Here is a 15041-nt window from a genome sequence, read left to right as displayed (position 1 = left end):
GACGGGTTCCGCAGGATTGGAAGGATGCCCTGGTGGTCCCCCTCTTTAAGAAGGGGGACCGCACAGACTGTGACAACTACAGGGGGATCTCACTCCTCAGTGTGTCGGGAAAGGTCCTGGCAAGGATTATTCAACATCGCCTTGCCAGGCACGCTGAGGAGAGGCTTGCGGAGCCCCAATGCGGTTTCAGGAAAGGGCAGTCCTGCACAGATGCCATATTTTCTGTCCATCTGCTACAGCAGAGGTGTAGGGAATTCCAACAAGATCTACATCTCTGCTTTATTGACCTGGTCAAGGCCTATGATACCATCAGTAGGCCTGGGCTCTGGGTTGTTCTTCGTGCTTTTGGAGTCCCTGACCCTCTGCTCACGATCATTAAGGACCTTCATGATGGTGAGCGGGCCCGGGTAAAACTACGTGGCCGGGAGTCAGAGCAATTCCCTGTACACCTTGGGGTGCGACAGGGATGTCCTCTGGCTCCCACATTATTTAACATCTATTTTGATCACGTAGTTCGTGAAGCCTTCAATAGCTGTACCGGGGGAATCTCCATTTGGTACAGATATAATGGGAGGCTGATCGATGCCCGGGTGCGGTCAAAGGATGGCTCCCTATTGCTCAACCACGTTATGTATGCCGATTATTTGGTAATAGCTGCTCATTCAGAGGAGGAGTTGGAGACGCTGCTACTGAGACTGGAGCGTGCCACTAAGAGATGGGGCCTTACCATCAGCCCCACCAAAACTAAGCACCTGCCTGGGTATTTTGTACCATCAGACACTCCACCCCCACAACTCCCAATCGGTGATGGGGCAGTTGTGGAGAGAGTGGAGAGTTTCCCATACCTGGGCAGTGTGCTTATGACTGGCTCCAGTTTAACAGCAGAGGTCTCACTCCGAATCAGTCGAGCGGCAATATCTTTTCATTGGTTGCGTAACGCTGAGTGGAAGCTACCTGGTCTGTCGCTCCGCACTAAGCTTCAGGTCTTCTCGGCCACGGTCATTCCCTCCCTTCTCTACGCTTGCGAAACGTGGACCCCCTTAATGGAGCATCTTCGTCGGTTGGAAACATTGAGGCTGGCCTGCCTATGATCCATCCTGGGTTTAACCAGGCTGGATTGTGTGAGGAGCTCACAAATCCTTAAAAGATCTGGGCAAGGTCCCATCGGTGAGTTCCTCCGGCAGGCAAGGCTGCGTTGGCTGGGTCATGCAGCCCGCATGCCCAGCCACCCCATGCCGAAACAGCTTTTGTTCGGCCGGATCGAGGGGGCTAAGCGGGCGCGGCATGGGCTAGAGAAGAGATGGAGTGATGTGGTACAGGAAGACGTGGAGCTGAGTGGACTTGCCGATGACTGGTACCAGCGGTGTCAAGATCGGCCTCTGTGGAGGAGGCTCGTGAAGGACGCTATTGGGCAGTTGGAGGCAGTCGCCCTCCAACAACGGAGGGCGGAGGAGCGACGCTCACAACAACGAGCGGAGCGCCGGGTGGCTAAAGCACACAGGTTGGCACAGTAGGGGGCACAGGTGGTGCACCAGCCAATCATCTCAGTCAGTGGACCCGTGGCACCTGGGTCTGCCCCGTGACCTCCTGCCGACGGGCGTTCGACACTTCACGTGGCCTCAAGGTGCACATGGCCTGGCACAAGCGTCGTGGTGACGTCACCGCCACTTAGTGGCGAATGGCGGTTGTTGTTGTTGTCTTGTGTGTGTGTGTGTCTTGTGTGTGTATGTACGTGTATGTGTGTGTATGTGTGTATGTATGTGTGTGTACGTGTATGTGTGTGTATGTATGTGTATGTATGTGTGTGTATGTACGTGTATGTGTGTGTATGTATGTGTATGTATGTATGTGTGTATGTATGTGTGTATGTGTGTGTATGTATGTGTGTGTATGTGTGTGTGTATCACGAGTGCCACTCGCCAACGACACTCGGACGTGTCGTCATTCAGTAGAGACGGGTGCGAGTCCAGGACAGTGTTGGTTGTTTTTTTGTTTGTTGTTTAGGAACTTTTCTTATTTTAATGGGCATGTATAACTACTGGATAAATAATACATGTGTGTATATATAAAAAAAACGATATACTTTTCATAAGTCTGCAGGAGAGAGAAATAACGAGTGTACAGATTCATCGGCGTGTTTTTGGTTGTGTGTGGGGGGGGGGGGGGAGCGGTGGTGCAGTGGTTAGCGCTCTGCGAACCCGAGTTTCGATTCCCGCTCACGCTAAACACCTTTGACGATCGTGAGAACCGGTTCCGAGCCTCCCCTATGTCGACTTAGCTTCAAATGACTTACTGTAACTGGTGTGGTGTGTAAATATCGCCACGGGGAAGATAAAGGCGGCCGGGCGTGGTGCTGGCAAACCGGAACCCCCTCGTGTGCCGTGCCGGCCTTCATACGTGCTGTCCATTACATAACTGGTCTTCGACAGTCTGTTCAGGCAATCATGCGGGTATCTTTGTTGTTGTGCGTGCATGTCTGTGTTTGTGTATGCATGGATATTGTGTGTGTGTATCTGGTGTATTTGGTGAGCGGTAGTGTATTAAGCTAGAGCGCTGCGCTACGAACCCGGCGACACCCGGGTTCGATTCCCGCTCACGGCCAACGCCAGTGACGATTATCTGAACCGGTCCTGGGTCTCCACTAGGTCGACTGAACCACAAATGAGTACCCTGGTGCGGTGTGTGAACATCGTCACCGGTGAGTCAAAGGCGGCCGGGCGTGGTGCTGGCCACCCATCCCCTCGTGTGCCGTGACGGCCTTCGTCGGTGCTCGCAAACGGCACTTGCCCCTACAGTCTGTTAAAGGCTACACGGGGGGGGGGGGGGGTGGGGGGCTTTGACATTGTCCTTGTGTGAGAGATGGATTGTGTGTGGTGTGTGTTTTGGCACGGCTGTTGTGTGTGAGTGTTATGTGTGCGCGTTCTGGGTTGTATGTGAGCGCGCAGTGTATGATTTACAATTCGCTCGCGAAAGGCCCCTTCGCTCTCCTTTTTTGCTTCACGATGGGATCGTTAATAAAGCACGATGCATTTTACTTTTGACGGTTTGTAAAAATAAAATTGCCGCTGTAAATCCGCGGTAACGAAGAGCAGAAGCGTTCGTTTCATTTGGCAAACAACTGCAAATGAAAAACCTAAATATGATAACGTAATCCACCTGCACACGCAACTTTGATCTCCTCTCTCTCTCTCTCGCTCTCTTTCCCCAGCAGCAATTTTTTTTTAATAGAGAACCGGCTTCGACTTTCCGAGTCTTATCAACATTGCATGGCCTGTCAAAAATATACTTTTAAATAATCATATAAATAAGAATACAAATTATTAACTGACCTGTGTTAATCCACTGGACAATTGTGAAAAAGAGCTTCATAGCTCCTCGGATTCCTCCAGTATAAATACATTATGATTCTGATTTACTGATGATGGTTCAAGGCCCTCCATGAACCATGTCGGTCGTGGAATATTTGTGTGTGTGTGTGTCTGATTGACCATACTTCACCACGTGGGTCAGTGCAGGTCAGTAAATGTGGGGTCGGTGAAGGAGGGTAAATGAGGGTCGGGATAGGTTCATATACTGTATATATGTGTGTGTATATATATCACTCGCCCCTGCTGTTCGCCTTGGTCCGTAATCGAACTCAGGTCATTGTAAACATAACATCGATGGACAAACGGCCCAAAATAATGGATGAGTAGATTCGGGTAGAGGTTGAATCGGGAATTTTACGTTTTATACCTCGTGATTTGTGATATGGTACGGATGTCTAGGATGAACATCACACTGTGTATATGACATTATTGATACGACTGTCCTGAAGAAGGGGCATCGCCCGAAACGTCAGTGTATGATTTGTAATTAAAGTGTAAGATAACAACGGTGGATGTCATTACAATGTATATTATTCCAGCATGTGCTATCAAAAACATGAAATAATCGCATATACTATGCGAGTGTATGTGTGTGTGTATATATGTTTACTGTAGGGAGCAGTGGTGCAACGGTTGGCGCACTGCGCCTACGGAATCTGCTCACGTGGTGTTAGATTCCCGTTCACGGCTAACGTCAGTGGCGCTTTAGAGCTTTAAACTTGTCCTGCTCCAGTTCGACTCAGCCTAACACAACTTGCCCGCTGGCATGTGTAAAAGCCATCAGCGATGGGGATACAAAGGCGGCCGGGGCTTGGTGCACGTCACGCCACCCCTTGAGGGCACCGTAACAGCCTCAACGGGTGCTCGCGTACAGCGCTTGCCCCTGCAATACGTAGCAGGCTAGACGGGTTATCTTTGTGTGTAGTATATATATGTGGTCTGTATGCTATATATCCTACAGTGATATGTGGAGGTGCAGTGTTGTATACGGTACAGTTGTGGGTGTACCATCTTCAACAGCAGTCAACATTGTATACTGTTGTCTCCGCGGTAGCGAGGAGATGTTAGCTCCATCGCCTGGCACGCAGGAAGGTTCATGGGTTCGATCTCTGAACCCAGGCGATGCCTGTTGTATATTTGGAGTCCGCGTGTTCTCCATCTCTCTTTCGTGTCGGTCGCGTGAATCGTTCCTCCGGTGTTGCCCCCCCCCCCTCCACATTGAGCATCAACACGCGTTTCGATTATTTGGCTGCGATTCTCAAATATTGCCACGTGTTGTGATCGACGATCTCTGGAAGAGAGCCCGTCAGCTCGGTGGGCTTGAACTGGTGAAATAACATGTACACAGTGAGGTGTTGGTCATCGTGTTCCTCCGTATACGGCGTCTCGCGGCGCGGTCCGTTTGATGTGGCCAGGCAGTACAGGTGCTGCAGTCCGCACACGACGCGCTGGTGAGGGCGGAGGGAGCGGTGGCGCAGCGGTTAGCGCACCGTGATATTATCCCACGCAGCCTCGGTTAGATTCTCGGCCACGGCTACAAATCAGGTGATGAATATGAACCGAACCTCCCCCCCATCCCTACACTGACCAACGTGGTGAAGTATGGTCTAAACACCCCCCCCCCATCACCCCCCCCCCCCCCACTAAAACCGACAGAGCGTCGGCAGGCCTTCATCCAGCAGTGGATTGATGAAGGGCTGTGAATAATTATTCTGCTGTTATTTATCGTGCAATCACTGACACGTCCGTGTTAATGTTTTTTTTTGTATTGTCTGTTCGAAGATCGGTCGCATGTTTAAGTACGGTGTGTTAAGGATTAACCACATTCACACTGATTACAATATATACTTTGAAGTATAATCTCGCTCGATTGCAGCTGATATATGGTATCGTGTCAGGGTGATGCGATGTAATATGATGCTATTATTAATAATGATAAAGTCGTTTAATTTTAGGAGGAACATGCATAACGAAAGATGCTTGTCCGATCATCATCATCGTCGTATATCTTTGGACTGGTTCAGATATCACTCACCACTGACGTTAGCCGTGACCGGAAATCGAACTCTAGCTCGGAGCGCACTGGGCTAACCGCTGCGCCACCGCTCCAACCGCACGTATGTACGAATTAACAATACAAGATTACGAATAATCGTACAATTGCAATTTGCATCCTCTTTTTATCAACCCACTGCTGAATGATTTCCTGCCAATGCTGTAACTGGTTCGCCATACTTCACCACGCTGGTCCGTGCGGGTGTTGTGGATCAATGACGGGTGCACGATGTACAGATGTATCGAGTCTAACATCGCACACAGCATACACATTAAAAGTGGATTATTTATGATGTATGTATATATTTGTGTGCGTCTATCGGGAGGGGGGGGGGGGGAGTGTGTGATCGATCGCACACGCCTTATTTGAGCGTGGCGAGGTGGCGTAGTCCTAGTACTGGACGACTGCACTGCGAACCCGGATCGATTGAGTTCGATTACCAGTCACGGCTGACCCGAAATTGCGAGCGATATATACAATCACTCCTGGCTTCGAACTCTCACTCATTCAGCACCCTCAACCAGCCTGCGCTGATGAATTATTTAGGTGAAGTGTAGAGGATGTACCTTACATCCAGCAGCGAATTGAGAAACAACTGTAAATATTATCGTTTTATATATATACGTGTGTGTGTGTGTAATGTCGATCGCTCATTCACGAATATTGTTATTATACTGAATGTTAATTTTGTAAAATTCCCAGTGCGTTTAATAAATTACCTCCACTGCAGCTTACTACTCTCCCATTGTCAATTTAATTCGGAATTCTCCCTCGTAACGAAGGATCCCTGATCTCCCCTGCCCCCTGCAACCGTTATCTAATTAATAATAACAATGATAACTTTGCTCGCTTAAAAAAAATAAAGTCTCAATGCTCATCTGCAAAGTACGACTTTAACAATGGTTATGTTTGTTGCCGGTCGTTTGACGTTTTGGGTCGCATCGTTGCATGGGCATGGCACACGTGATGTGCACTTTAAAAACAACGCAACAACGACAGACAGCAAAATAATCAGGCAATGAACGATGGTCATAATTCAACTTACGTATTTTGATAGTCATGCGAGCGGTGCTGGCTTTTTTTTTCATTGCCGCAAAGTAAGAATGTTTTTGTTTTACATAGCCTCGTTCATTCAAAGCTGCCTCACAACGCTGTGTAAGACTACACAAAGTTAACATTTTATTTAAAGCTTTCGTGACTGCAGTGATTCATATTCTTGGTTCTTTCGGTAAAGTCACGTAGAAGGGAAACAATAAAATAAATATTTTTATTTTATATTATTGTTTGATAAATATTTTTATATTTTTATTATTTCCCTTTTACGTGACATTACCGAAAGAACCAAGCATATAACACAAAGTTAATTAATTTAAAATATATTTTATATGTGTGTGTGTGTATATATTATATATTCCCTCTCGCAAGACAGCAAAATGTAGCGTGAGAAAACGATTAATTAATTTACGCTGCGAATTGTGACATCATTACGAGTGGGGGGGGGGGGGGGTGGAACTCCATTGCCAGCATGAGAAGCGCCCCACGTGAATCATTAAGAATTTAAATCACGTCCAGGTGAGTTGCGGTAACAGTGGGCCCCTCTCTCTGCCTTGACGCATGTCAAAAAATAATAAATAATATGTAAATACATAAATACCACCACCACTATACACCTGCGGCAACACCAACAACAATATATATATTTAAAAAGAAAAAAACTCATTAAATTGTTTATTCAGAGCGAAATTACATTTGACGGATCTCTTTGTTCAATTTAATGGCTTTTAACTGAATTCGGCAATAACCTTCACGGTAGTATTCCGAGGCATTTGTCCTAAATTTATAGTCGCGTTTATATTTAAACAGATTGATCTTTAAGTGGCGGTGGTGGTGGTGATGGCACTGCCGCCGCCGCTGCTGCCGCTGCATTGGCAGCGGTGCACAAGGATTGCCAACGAAAATGAACTCAACACCTTCGACGTGAACACTGCCCACGGGTGCCTGGACGGAGCCTAAGCCAGGAACGCGCCCTGAGCTACCAACGCGGCTACCCGAGTTCGATTCCCACTCACGGCCAACACCACCGGTGATGATTATCTCAACCGGTCCTGAGCCTCCCCTCGGTCGACTCATCCTCAAATGGTTGTTACCTGCTGCGATGTGGAAGCATCGCCACTGGGGAGCCAAAGGCGGCCTGGTGCTGGCCAACTACCCCCACGTGTTACCGTGACCTTCACGTGTGTCACTCGCGAACAGCACTTGCCCCAACAGCCCGTTAAGGCTGCACGAGTGGTTGTTTTGTAGTAGTTGTTGTTTGTCTTCAAATGAAAGCTAATCTAATAAGCGACGTTTCGCGCAATGGCCCTGTGTATTCGTCGCTTGTAAACACAGATGCCAAAGAAGAGAGATGGATTATTTTTTTCTACCCACGTGACTTTACCGAAAGAACCAAAGAGTATGGATTCCTGCAGCCACGAAAGCTTCAAATTAAGATTAAGAGAGACGGAGTGGATGATAAGAGACGGTGTGGGCGGGAGTCGGAGGAGGAGGGAGGGAGGGAGGGGGCTTGATGGGATTATATTTTTAGAAAAGTTTTTTTTTACGACCGCGGTTTTTAAATAGGCGCACGAATAGCTGCACTAATAGTAGCGAGTGAGTAACAGACGAACCCCCTCAATAATCAAAAACACATGTCTACATATTTTGCGATGTATATATATGTGTGTGTATGTACGCGCGTGCGATGTCTGTTTCGACGCCCAATAATATCATTCCTTTCCACATTTGACTCGCCCGGGCACTGACCAGCGTGGTGAAGTATGGTCAAACAGCCGCCATGGCCGCTCGAGGCGTAGGGAGGCCCTTGGTTCAGCAGCAGATTGATAGTGATTGATTATTATTATTAATTTATGATTATGAAATCCACTGCTGGATGAAATCCTCGCCATGCCGTGTCGGCCATGAAGGTTTGTTTTCACCATACTTCACCACCAAGGTCTCAAAGGAGGAGGAGGTGGGGTGGATTCAGATATAACCCATCACTGATGTTGGCCGTGGCCTGGGAATCGAACTCAGGTGGCCGGGTCGATAGCGCGTGTGCGCTAACCGCTGCGCCACCGCTCTCCACCTCCACTGTGTGTAGGTAACGCCTGAGCAGCACTGCATAACGCTCATGGCTTCGCGATGTTCACTGTGTTCATGTGACAGCACAGTAGAGTCCACGCGTGTACAGTAGTAGCTCTTCGAGCAGATTTATTGAAACATGAAAAAAAATAATTACAACAAATTTTGTCGCTCGACGTTTTGCGTTGCGTGGTTTAAAAAAAAAAATCCTGGAGAAATCTCCGAGAATTCAAGCGACATTTGGGGGGGGGGGCACGGTGGGGGGGGGGGCAAGGGGAAGGGGGGATTGGGGGAGGGGGGTCACGACGCCGGACAGCTACACGCGCGTGCATAGGCGGAGTGATGCGGCGAGCGGGAAGAGACGTCTCTCTACGTCTGTCTGTGGATGTCACTTGCCGCCGCATGTGTGTTCGTGTGTCTTTGTTTGTGTCAGTGCGTTAGTGTGTCTTTGTTTTGTGTTAGTGTGTTTGTGTGTCTTTGTTTTGTGTCAGTGTGTCTTTGTTTTGTGTTAGTGTGTTTATGTGTCTTTGTTTTGTGTTAGTGTGTTTGTGTGTCTTTGTTTTGTGTTAGTGTGTCTGTGTGTCTTTGTTTTGTGTTAGTGTGTTTGTGTGTCTTTGTTTGTGTTAGTGTGTTCGTGTGTCTTTGTTTTGTGTTAGTGTGTTCGTGTGTCTTTCTTTGTGTTAGTGTGTTTGTGTGTCTTTGTTTTGTGTTAGTGTGTCTTTGTTTGTGTTAGTGTGTCTGTGTGTCTTGTTTGTGTTAGTGTGTCTGTGTGTTTTTGTTTGTGTTAGTGTGTCTGTGTGTCTTTGTTTGTGTTAGTGTGTTTGTGTGTCGTTGTTTGTGTTCGTGTGTTTGTGTGTCTTTGTTTGTGTTTGTGTGTCTTTGTTTGTGTTAGTGTGTCTGTGTGTCTTTGTTTGTGTTAGTGTGTCTGTGTGTCTTTGTTTGTGTTAGTGTATTTGTGTGTTTTTGTTTGTGTTAGTGTATTTGTGTGTCTTTGTTTGTGTTAGTGTGTCTGTGTGTCTGTGTTTGTGTTAGTGTGTCTGTGTGTCTTTGTGTTCGCGTGTCTGTGTGTCTTTGTTTGTGTTAGTGTGTTTGTGTGTCTTTGTTTGTGTTAGTGTGTCTGTGTGTCTTTGTTTGTGTTAGTGTGTCTGTGTGTCTTTGTTTGTGTTAGTGTGTTTGTGTGTCTTTGTTTGTGTTAGTGTGTCTTTGTTTGTGTTAGTGTGTCTGTGTCTTTGTTTGTGTTAGTGTGTCTGTGTGTCTTTGTGTTAGTGTGTCTGTGTGTCTTTGGTTGTGTTAGTGTGTTTGTGTGTCTTTGTTTGTGTTAGTGTGTTTGTGTGTCTTTGTTTGTGTTAGTGTGTTTGTGTGTGTTTGTTTGTGTTAGTGTGTCTGTGTGTCTTTGTTTGTGTTAGTGTGTTTGTGTGTCTTTGTTTGTGTTAGTGTGTTTGTGTGTCTTTGTTTGTGTTAGTGTGTTTGTGTGTCTTTGTTTGTGTTAGTGTGTCTGTGTGTCTTTGTTTGTGTTAGTGTGTTTGTGTGTCTTTGTTTGTGTTAGTGTGTTTGTGTGTCTTTGTTTGTGTTAGTGTGTCTTTGTTTGTGTTAGTGTGTCTGTGTGTCTTTGTGTGCGCTACGAACTCGGCGACCCGAATTCGATTCCCCGCTCACACCCAACACCAGTGACGATTATCTGAATCGGTCCTGGGCCTCCCTTAGGTCGACTCAGCCTTAAATAAGTACCTGGTGCGGTGTGTAAACATCGCCACTGGGGAGACAAAGGCGGCCTGGCGTGATGCTGGCCACGCACCCCCTCGTGTGCCAGCCTTCATAGGTGCTCGCTAACAGCCCTTGCCCTCACAGTCTGTTAAGGCTATACGGGGATCTTTGTCTTTGTTGTATGATTATTACATACGGGGCGAGATCATATATGCATATCTGTCCGTCACGTACACTGAGTGTGTACTTGTTCGTGTAAATGTGTGTTCGTGTGTATATATGCAAGTACGCGTGTGTATTTATGTGTGTGTGTATAATTTCGTACGTCTGTGTGTTAGTGTAATTGTGTATTTGAACACGTGCGCAATGTTACTGTGAATGGGTGTGTGTCAATGTGTAATTCTGTGTGCGAGTGAACGTTCTTGTTCGTGTTAACGCGTGTGTTTTCAAATGCATTTGCGTAAAACATTTGTGTAAATTAATGCGTGTACATGGGCGCGTGCGAAATTGTGTGTGTAAACATACGTGTGCCTATCCACGCGTGTGTGTGTATACGTGTGTGTGTGTGCATGTTATTGTGTGCGTACGTGTGAGAGTATGAATGTGTGTGTGCTATTGTACGTGGCAATGTATTACATATATGTGTGTGTTTGTATGTGCATAAATATTTGTGTGCCCGTATGTGCATCTGTGTACTGCATACGTACGTGTGTGTGTTTGTGTGTACGTGAGAGTGTATGTGTGTGTACGTGAGAGTGTACGTGAGCGTGTACGTGTGTGTACGTGTGTGTACGTGAGAGTGTACGTGTGTGTACGTGAGAGTTATCGTGTGTGTGTACGTGAGAGTGTACGTGTGTGCGCGGCTTTAATTACATTGCATTGCTCTGCGTGTGTATGTGTGATTGTGTGGGGAGCGGTGGTGCAGTGATTAGCGCGCTACGTCCCAAAACCGGCGACCCGAGTTCGGTTCCCACTCGCGACCAGTACACACTGGCGAATATATGAACCGGTCCTGAGCCTCCTTTAGTTCGACTCAGCCTGAACCGAGTACCCTTGTGATGTGTGCAAACATCACCACTGGGGAGACAAAGGCGGCTGAGTGTGGTGCTGGCCACCCATCCCCTCGTGCGCCGTGCCGGCCTTCATAGGTGCTCGATAACAGCACTTGCCTTAAAAGTATGTTAAGGCTATGGGGAGGGAGGGGATCTTTGTATTTGTTCTATGCATGCAAACAAGCTTGTGTATAATTCACACACTGCGTACGATACCCCAGTGCATTCTCACACGCAATTTCATCTCCGCATTAATTTATTAATAATTTCCCGCATGACACAATTATGGTTGTTGTTTTTTCTGTGCGTGCGAGCGCGTTTATCTGTGTGCGCATGTGTGTGCAATAATTCACACGAGCGTGCACACGTATACACGCGTGTGGCGTGTGCGGTGAGCACCACGCCCGGTCGCCTCTTGCCTCGTCGATCCCGCCTTCAGGTGCTCATTCAAGGCCGAGACGACCTACAGAGGGAAGCGGAAATCGAACGCGGATTCGCAGCGCGAATGGCCCTCACCAATGCAACCACCGCTCCCCCCACATGGGCGCGCGCGCGCACGCGTGTGTGTGTGTGTTTGTGTCCCACACACACACACCTGTGTGTGTGTGTGTCCCATACACACACACACGTGTGTGTCCCAGCACGAACACGGGTCACCGAGCAGTGAACGCGTGCCGCACATCGCAAACGCGCGCTCAGATTCCGTGCAGCTGAGGTCACTCGGGGTCATCGCGACCCCAGTTTCCCTTCTGGGCCATGTACCGTCGCTCAAACGGCGACGCAATTGAGTTGAAGCCCCCCCCCCCGCCCCCCCCCCGCTCCCGCCTTTGTTTTGTTCGTCGTCGTCGTCGTCGTTGCGATAAACGCTCCCGCTCGTCATGACCTCGAAGGTGCGTTTGAAATCGCGTGTGGCGATCTCACTGCGAACGTGCATTTTGCGAGTGAGCGCGCGTGTGTGCGCGCCGCACGCACGTGCTCTGTATCGTGAACGGATGTGGGGAGCGATCGCGCAGCGGTTTGCGCCACGAACCCGGCCGAACCGAGTTCGAGTTGCCGCTCACGACCCCGTGGAAAGTGGCGAACTTATGAACCGATCCCGAGCCTCCCCCCCTAGGTAGGCTCCGTCTTGAATGAGTGTGAACATCGTCACACCATCGTGTGGTACGACCATGATGCGACGGCCTACCGGTTAGCACGGATGGCTACGTACAGTGCGAAAGAAGTTCAACATGCATACACTGCGTGTTGCTGTTCCAGCTTTTGTAGGTACACTTGCCCAAACACTACGTGAATGCTATACGGGAGACCTTTGTCTTTTATAATGCACGTATGTCTCTACTGTACTGTATATATTAATGTGCGCTACGAACCCGGTGACCCCAGTTCAATTGCCGCTCACGGCCAACACCGGTGACTATTATCTGAACCAGTCCTGGGCCTCCCCTAGGTCGACTCAGCCTCAAATTAGTGCCTGGTGTGTAAACATCACCGCTGGGGAGACAAAGGCGGCCCGGGCGTGGTGTTGGTCACCCACCACCACGTGTGCCGTGCCGGCCTTTATAGGTGCTACTCGCTAACAGCACTTTTCCCTACAGTCTGTTACAGGCTATTACGGGGGATCTGATTTTTTTGTGCGTAACAATGCACATTGCACGCGGTCTCGCGTTTGCGTTTTTAACCGGTTTCACTCTGCGATCTCAACACATATTCGTCGAATTCTCCATGCACGGCTACGCGTATTTAATTACAGGCGTAAACACCTAAGTGCCCTATAGCTGTGATGTCTATTTATCGGTCGTAAAATGTGCTACGCTATAATTAATAGTGGATATTTAGTGATTTTTTTTTATTTACACTCGTATAACGCATTGCGTAATGCAGGGACGCGCGTGGCGCTAGCCACGCTTACGCGTTTAAGGACAAAGATTCCCCAGGTAGCCTCCACGAGGCTGTCTGCAGGCAAGTGATGTTAGCGTGCAGCTACGAAGATCGACACCGCACACGAGCTTCTGGTGTGATGAGAACCACGCCCGACCGCCTTTGTCTTCCCGATGGCTGAAAGTTACACACCGCGCCCGCTACTATTTGTGGGGCTGAGTGGATCCATTACCAGCAGAACTCGGGTCTCCGGGATCGTTTGTGTGGTGCGCTAACCACTGCACCACCGCTCCCCACGCTTACACACACACACACGTGTGTCTGTGTTTGTATATATGTTCGTGTGTGTGTGTGTAGCTCTTTGTCATTAGACACTGGATGAAAGCCTCCCCACATCGCGGCGGTCCTACTGGGGAGATGTTTGTCCATACTTCACCCTGCTGGTGTCAGTACGAAGAGGGATGCTCACTCGCTACTGCCGTTAACCTCAGTCGGGGATCGAACTCAAGTATCCGCGCAACTGCGGGTACGAACCAAGCCACACCCCCCCCACCACCACCACCACGTGTGCACGCACTCATACAATAGTTCTGCAATGGACATCGCTTTGTCAGTCAATGCTCTGGGCGGATGAAGACCTCCCAGCGTTGGTCGCGTCGGTGGAGCGGGCTGGTTGGGGTGGCGGGGGGGGTGTGTTTGACCATACTTCATCACGCCGATCAGTGGCGTTGAGCGAGTGGACTGCGCGACAATCGCGGAGTTCTCGGCTACAAAAAGTCAAAAGCCGCGGCGGATCCGCCCGCGTCTTAACGTGAAACACGTGCGGGACACGTCTGGGGAATATCATCTCCTCGCTGTGGTCACAACAAAGACAAAGATCCACAACCCCCCCCCCCCCCTGCCATGTATAGCCTCGACAGACTGTTGGGTCAAGTGCTGTTAGCGAGCACCTTTGTCGAGAGGCGGCCCGGTTGGTGTGTCAGCACCACGCCCGGCCGCCTTTGTCTCCCGAGTGGCGATGCTTAACACGTCGCACCGTGCACTCATTTGAAGGCGAGTCGAGCTCGTGGAGGCCCAGGATCGGTTCAAATAATCGTCGCTGCGTGTTCGACGTGAACGGGAATTGAATTCGGCTCGCTGGGCTTTGTAGCGCAGCGCGCTAACCGCTGCGCCACGACTCCCCGCACGCGCACACACTCTCACACACTCTCACCACACACGCACCACACTCTCACCACACACTCACCACACTCTTACCACACACTCACACTCTCACCACACTCTCACCACACTCTCACCACACACTCACCACACTCTCACCACACACTCACACACTCACCACACACTCACCACACTCTCACCACACTCTCACCACACTCTCACCACACACTCACACTCTCACCACAATCTCACCACACACTCACATTCTCACCACACTCTCACCACACACCACACTCTCACCACACACTCACCACACTCTCACCACACTCTCACCACACACTCACCACACTCTCACCACAATCTCACCACACACTCACATTCTCACCACACTCTGACCACACACTCACGACACTCTCACCACACTCTCACCACACTCTCACTACACTCACCACACTCTCACCACACACTCACCACACTCTCACCACACAATCACCACACTCTCACTACGCACTCACACACTCACCACACTCTCACCACCCTCACCACACTCTCACCACACACTCACCACACTCTCACCACACTCTCACCACACACTCACCACACGCTCACCACCCTCACCACACACTCACCACACTCTCACCACACATTCACCACACTCTCACCACACACTCACCACACTCTCACCACACTCTCACCACACAC

General features: G+C 49.2%; 1 long non-coding RNA gene across 1 annotated transcript in view; it reads left to right on the top strand.

Moving 5' to 3' along the window:
- Positions 1–14622, top strand: part of LOC142931049 (uncharacterized) — a 197904-nt gene extending 183282 nt beyond the window's left edge. Inside the window, exon 5 of the long non-coding RNA XR_012947039.1 lies at positions 13536–14622. This is a non-coding gene — a long non-coding RNA (uncharacterized LOC142931049). The remainder of the gene's footprint in view (positions 1–13535) is intronic.
- Positions 14623–15041: the final 419 nt, after the last annotated feature.

The sequence above is a fragment of the Petromyzon marinus genome, chromosome 47, assembly GCF_048934315.1.
Source record: "Petromyzon marinus isolate PM22_M1 ecotype Great Lakes invasive population chromosome 47, UKy_Petmar_22M1.pri1.0, whole genome shotgun sequence".
NCBI lineage: Eukaryota > Metazoa > Chordata > Hyperoartia > Petromyzontiformes > Petromyzontidae > Petromyzon > Petromyzon marinus.
The sequence above is the reverse complement of the archived record's forward strand: the minus strand, read 5'-3'. Positions and strand labels throughout refer to the sequence as shown.